The following is a 6,244-nucleotide window of genomic DNA, read 5'->3' on the forward strand; positions in this document are numbered from 1 at the left end:
TCATTCATAAGTGGGAACGCAAATGAGGACGCAAAAGCATAACAATGGTACAGTGAACTTTGGGGACTCAGGGGAAAGGGAGGGAGAAGGGTGGTACAGTGTACACCGCTCAAGTGATGGGTGCTCCAAGATCTCAGAACTCACCACTAAAGAACTTATTCATGTAACCAAACACCACCTGTTTCCCACAAATCTATTGAAATTAAAAAAAGGAAAAAGAAAAAGAAAGAGAAAAATTATTTTTTAAAAATCGAGTATTGAGAACCTCAAAAAAAAAAAAAAAAAGAAAGAAAAGAAAAGAAACACTGGTGGATCTCTATTCTTGTTAGCTTCTCTGCCAGCGGCTAGAGGTAGATGAATAGACCTGTGAAAGAACAAACACATAAACAGAAAATTAAATGATAACATGATACACGAAAAGAGACTTATACCAGGTTATGAAGAGACAACAGACACGTTGAGATCAGAGGAGATATTCTGGAGGAGTGAAGATAAAACTAAACTCTAAAAAATGAGCAGGAGTTTGCCAAGACAAAGGGGAAGGATGAGAGAATATTCAAGGAGGAGGAGTAGCAAGACAGAAAGCAAGAAAGAAAATAAAACCCTGCATGGTGTGCGCAGCATTTTAATGTTGTCTGAGAATGTTGGGTAGTGCAGGGAGCAATGGGAACCCATCTCAAGGGGCCCTTGATGCCTATTAATAATCTTGGAGGCAAAGTAAAGCCCCTGAATATTTATTAAGCAGAAGTGGCATGGTCAGATTTGCCTTTTGGATATTACAGTCTGGGGACAGTGAGAAAGCTATATCTGAAGGGAATAAGACAAGAGGCAAGGTATGTGAAATTTCTTGAAGTTCTCTTTGTAATTATCCTGAAGAAAGACAAGAAGATAGCAAAATTTCTGTTTAAGTGTTGGTGATTTTCTAAAGAAAAATGAAAAATTAAGTCACGAAGACCATGTTTTTGGTGAGTACTGAGTAAACATTTTGAAACTCAGTAAATCTCACTAGAAGAATATCGTAATTCCCAAAGTAGAACTAAGCTTAGAACCGAGCTTGTCTCCAATGAATGATAATGGAGGTAAATCCATGGTAATTAGACCTGAATCCTCTGCCTTGATTTTAAGAGAGAAACAAGCCAATGAAAGATAAGTATCCTTCTTCTTAAAGAAAACGGAGGAATAAGAAAGAGTTCCTGCTCTGATGGAAAGAAGGAGGGCAGAGATAAAACCTACGCCTAGGTGTTTGGCATTACCTCCATCCTTTTCAGGTGGTGGTCTATTCCCCTCTCTCCTACATGAACAAGAATCTGCTGGGGCTCAAGCAGAGCTGGTCACAATGAACAGAGCATCTCCTCTACTTTCTACACATCCTGTCCATGCTGGGACCATGAGGTATCCTGCTCTAAGGCTTGAAGTGAGAGAATGTGGATGTATTAGTTCATTCTCACACTGCTATAAAGAACTGCCCAAGGATGGGTAATTTATAAAGGAAAGAGATTCAACTGACTCACAGTTCAGCACGGCTTTGGAAACTTACAATCATGGCAGAAGGCAGAGTGGAAACAAGGCACCTTCTTCACAAGGCAGCAGGAAGGAGAAGAGCAAAGAAGGAAGAGCCCTTTATAAAACCATCAGATCTCATGAGAACTCACTCACTATCACGAGAACAGCATGGGGAAACTGTCCCCATGATTCAATTACCTCCACCTGGTCTGTCCCTTGACATATAGGGATTATGGGGATTATGGGAATTATAATTCAAGATGAGATTTGGGTGGGGACACAAAGCCTAACCATATCAGTGGAGAATGAGTGTGATGCTGCTTTCTCCTTTGCTCTCAAAAATCCTTTTTGTATTTAAAGCACAGAGGAAGAGAGTGCTCAATTTAGCATTCCCATGGGTGGGATTGGGGGATTTGAATAAGCCATTCAAATTAATTCCAAGGCCATTCTACAATAGGCAGGGACATGCATTCGGTGGTTATTGCAGGAATATGGGCAAGAGATAAAGGAATGAACTAGGGCAACAAGCTAGCAGGGAAGAGGAAGAGAGAATTGATTGTTTCAATATTTTTAAGTTTCAAAGGGACAACACCCCAAAGTAGGATTAGAATTCTGCCATACCAAGCATCCTCTAAGCAGATAGGGATAAAATAAGGCTTCCTGATGGTGCTGGGACTGAGGTCCTAGAACCGAGTCCTCTCTTGTTTCTTCTGAGGGATTTCATCTTCGATTAAGCTATCTCTTTTGAGTGTTTCTTTCATATGTAGCCAAGTGCTTCCTAGAACTTTCAGTGGCTTCCAGGAGAGACTATGTCTATGATTCTCATTTTCTAGAACAAATGCACTAGATAAGTCCCCTAGTTTGAAGCAGCAAATTGCAAGTGCTTTAGCACCTTTTCTTCGTTAGGGAGACACTCCTCAGTCTTCTTTTGGAAGGTAAAGGAAAACCAATAACCAATTTTATGACAATTTCAGAAACCCTCTCAAAACCATAGTAGGTACAGAAAAGTTATTAATAATAAAAAAGAAACCTCATTCTAGTTAGAACCTTTGAGAATGCTATATCAGACTTCAGAAAACGGCTACTGTGAGTTTTAATTGGAGGTAGAGTTGTAATGAAACCCAGGCCTCCTGAATTAGGTCACCACATCACACTTTTGACAAGTTGTAATACACAATCAGAGTACAATATTTGTACTTCCTTTTTTTGGCAGGAAAGTTTGTTTTATAAAAGGCCTTTCTGAATAAATAGTACTAAAATGATGCATGCCAGGTAGTTATGTAACTATGTGGTTCTTTGCCAAAAATTGCATTGAAATTTGTAAAATGCTAGTGAAATTAAAACTACATATCCATTTTTTTTTCAAATATACCATTGCAAATTCAAGTAAGCCTTATTATTTTTTTAAATTTTACTTTAAGTTCTGGGATACATGTGCAGTACGTACAGGTTTGTTACATAGGTATACATGTGCCATGGTGGTTAGCTGCACCTATCAACCCGTCGTCTAGGTTTTAAGCCCCACATGCATTAGGTATTTGTCCTAATGCTAGTAAACGTTAATTAAAATGTTGACTTGAATCTGAAGTGCAAGTCTCATTCGTTTACCAAACAGAAAAATAAATCCAAATTTAAAATTAAAAATTTGACTACCTGAAAGAGCTGTTGCCAAAAACATGCTTTATTATTTCACTCAATTCTTTGGCTAACAAGAAGATGCATTTAATGAGCTGGACACGTGACACAGCCAGAAATACATAATCTTCTCAATTCAATTGTTAAATCAGCTAAGAATGTTTGCATGGTGTCCATTGGGCACAAAACGTTCTATTAATACTAGGTACTGTTTTGAGAAAGAACTTAGAACATAATTCTTATCTTCTGACACTTTACATGTAAAACGGAATGGACTTTCAGTGAAGGCATCCGTCACTTTTCTGTACCCTATAGGGTAACAGACAAAGTCAGATACATGGTGGAAAGAACTACTGGAACCTAAAGCTGGTGGCCTAGGTAATCAAGATTTTCCTTAATGAAGGGAATCTAACTCTGTGAGGGAGTAAGGAATAAAAAAATGGACAAATACCTATGCATGAAGAAGATGAATACTACAAACTAGTTTATGAGGCCTTGGTTAGTTACTTATTACATAAAAATGAAAATAATTTTAGATGTAAATAGAAATGAGAAACAAAAAAGAAATTGCTGGTGAAAGAAATCTTTGCAGAGACTGGAGTTGAAGTCGTGGGCAAGAGGGTACTCTTGGGAATGCTATTTCTATATAGTCCTTTTCTTCCTCTAAATTAAAATAATTTCATATCAATTTTGGCACTAATCAAATCACATTATCTTTGGGAAATATACATAAGGAAGCTGATTATTGAGGTAAATGTATAAAAATGTCCACAAGGTTTTAGCATCTTTTTCAGCTTCGTGAACCTAAACAATATCATTAATGTTTTGCAGCAAATACCAGCTACACTGGCCCTTTTATAGTTCCCAACAATAAATGGGTATGCTTTTCCCAAATTAATGGCCTTTGGCCATGTTTTTCCTTTGCCTGAGATAATTTTCTCTTCTCTTCACAGAACTGGCTCTAGCTTATCCTTCCGTGTAAGCTTAAATTTACTTCCTTAGAGAGGCCTTCAAGTACCTTATGGAAAGCTGGAAATACCTTCCTGTTTCCCCTCTTTTTTCTCTCTAACACAGCACCTTGATCATTGCCTTATTTATCATTTATCAAAAATTGAAGTAATATACTTATATGTTTATTTACTTATTAAATCTCCTACTGTTACAGGATCCTTGGGGTGTCACTTTGCCAGCCAGAAACCTCTGTGGCCAGTGGTGCCTTTGCTCATGTTTTGCTCTGGCCTGCTGGGCTCATTCTGCCCACTCGGCCTGGCAGGCTATGCTCAGCTCATGCTACTGGTCTGGGTCCCACACCTGCCAAGGGTGAACCCATCATGGAGTGATGAGGGGTGTGTGAGGAAGTATGGGGCCTGGCCACGGCACACTGCCAGGCATGCTGGCTGCAGCAGGGTGGGCAGCTCCAGGTGCTGGCATGAGCACCCGCTTCCTGCAAGTCTGTGGCTGGACCAGGCATACCATAAGCAGCTTCCACAGCTGACACCAAGAATGCAGTGGTGCCTGGAAGCTTGGAGACATCAGGAACCATAGAGTTCCAAAGAGGGTGTTACAGCCCTGGCTTAGGGAGCTCCTAGGTCTGGGCTCCCCAAAGGGTCGCAGCTCTTCTCTCCATCTCTTTTCTCTCCTTGTCACACACAACATGGTGAGCAGGGGGCGTGTTTCAGCCCTGTTGGTGTTACAGCTCTTTTAGCCCAGCTATTTGGTGGGCCCCAAGTTCTTGTCCTGCGAACTGGAAGAATGAGGTATGCAGACAACTGAAGAGTGAGCAAGGTGAAGAAGAGCTTTATTGAGTGATAGAAGAGCTCAGAGGAGACCTGCAGTGGGTCACTCCTTTCTGCAGCCAGGGTGTCCCGAAGAGTGTTCAGTTCCTAGCAGAGAGGAGCTGCCATCACTACTAGACCATATGCTCCAAAGGGCATTCATTATTCTGTTTTATTCATTACTATATACCAAACACCTAGCTCAGTGCTTAATACTGGTTGAAATTAAAAAAAAAATTGCCCAATGAATGTTCTCCACATATCAGTTAAATGATTAGAAGTCTAGACTATTCTTTAAAGAAGAAGCTGGATATTTCTTTTAGCATTCCTCTAGCTATTTATTGCTTACTTATATTTTGATTTATATTCAAGAACTCAGTTTGACAATGCTTTGTGGTTTCATTGACCAGAAATAAGGAATATGCAAAAATAATCAGATTTCCTGATCTCTTCTTAGAACCAGTGTTTTCTGATGACTCAAAATGCTATTCATGTGCAAGTTACCCTGAGAAAGATAGTAGAAGGTCTTTCTGTTCATTATTTGGCCATGACAAGCGCAGACATGAGGAATGATTCCACAAAATATCATAATAAATATTAAATAAATAAAATTGTCACATATGCAGCATATTTGTCAAAATATAATTTTATCTAAGCATAAAGTGGATTTCATTTAAAAAGCTGTGATCTGAGAATATAAATGTGTTTATTCCTTCTTGGATTTATTTCTTTTGATGTACCTATATTTGCATATTACTTTTAGTATCCTTATTTACATGTTTTTCAAAATTTGAGGCAGGAGACATAAAGGAATTAATCCATTCTACATATTTTTCTTGTTAAAAATGCTTTTTTGGGGGGCAGTTTTCCTTCCTTAATAGATTCTGAGATCCTAGCTACAGATATTGTTAATGGACAGAGGAAATGTCTCCAAATGATTCTTGGATAGAGATTTTCTATACTTATCTATATCTATCATCTATCTATCATCTATCTATCTATCTATCTATCTATCTATCTATCTATCTATCTATCATCTATCTATGTATCTATTTATTGACATAAATATAGATATATATGTATACATAAAATATAATTCTTATAAGCTGTAAATATTCATAGTGTTTTGAGAATTGCCATAGCTAAACTCAGCTGATGATGAAGATACTTCAAAATAATTATTTACACTTTTCAGCTATTTTTTTTAAACCTAGATTAAGCCTAGATTGACAAACTGGTAAAAGAAAAAGGAAATTTTACTCCTCGAGTTCATGCCACTTTTCACTGGGAAATATTCATCATGTAAAAGTGGTTCATAAATACCTGGACAT

The sequence above is a fragment of the Gorilla gorilla genome, chromosome 3 (genome assembly GCF_029281585.2).
Source record: "Gorilla gorilla gorilla isolate KB3781 chromosome 3, NHGRI_mGorGor1-v2.1_pri, whole genome shotgun sequence".
NCBI classification, from domain to species: Eukaryota; Metazoa; Chordata; class Mammalia; order Primates; family Hominidae; genus Gorilla; species Gorilla gorilla.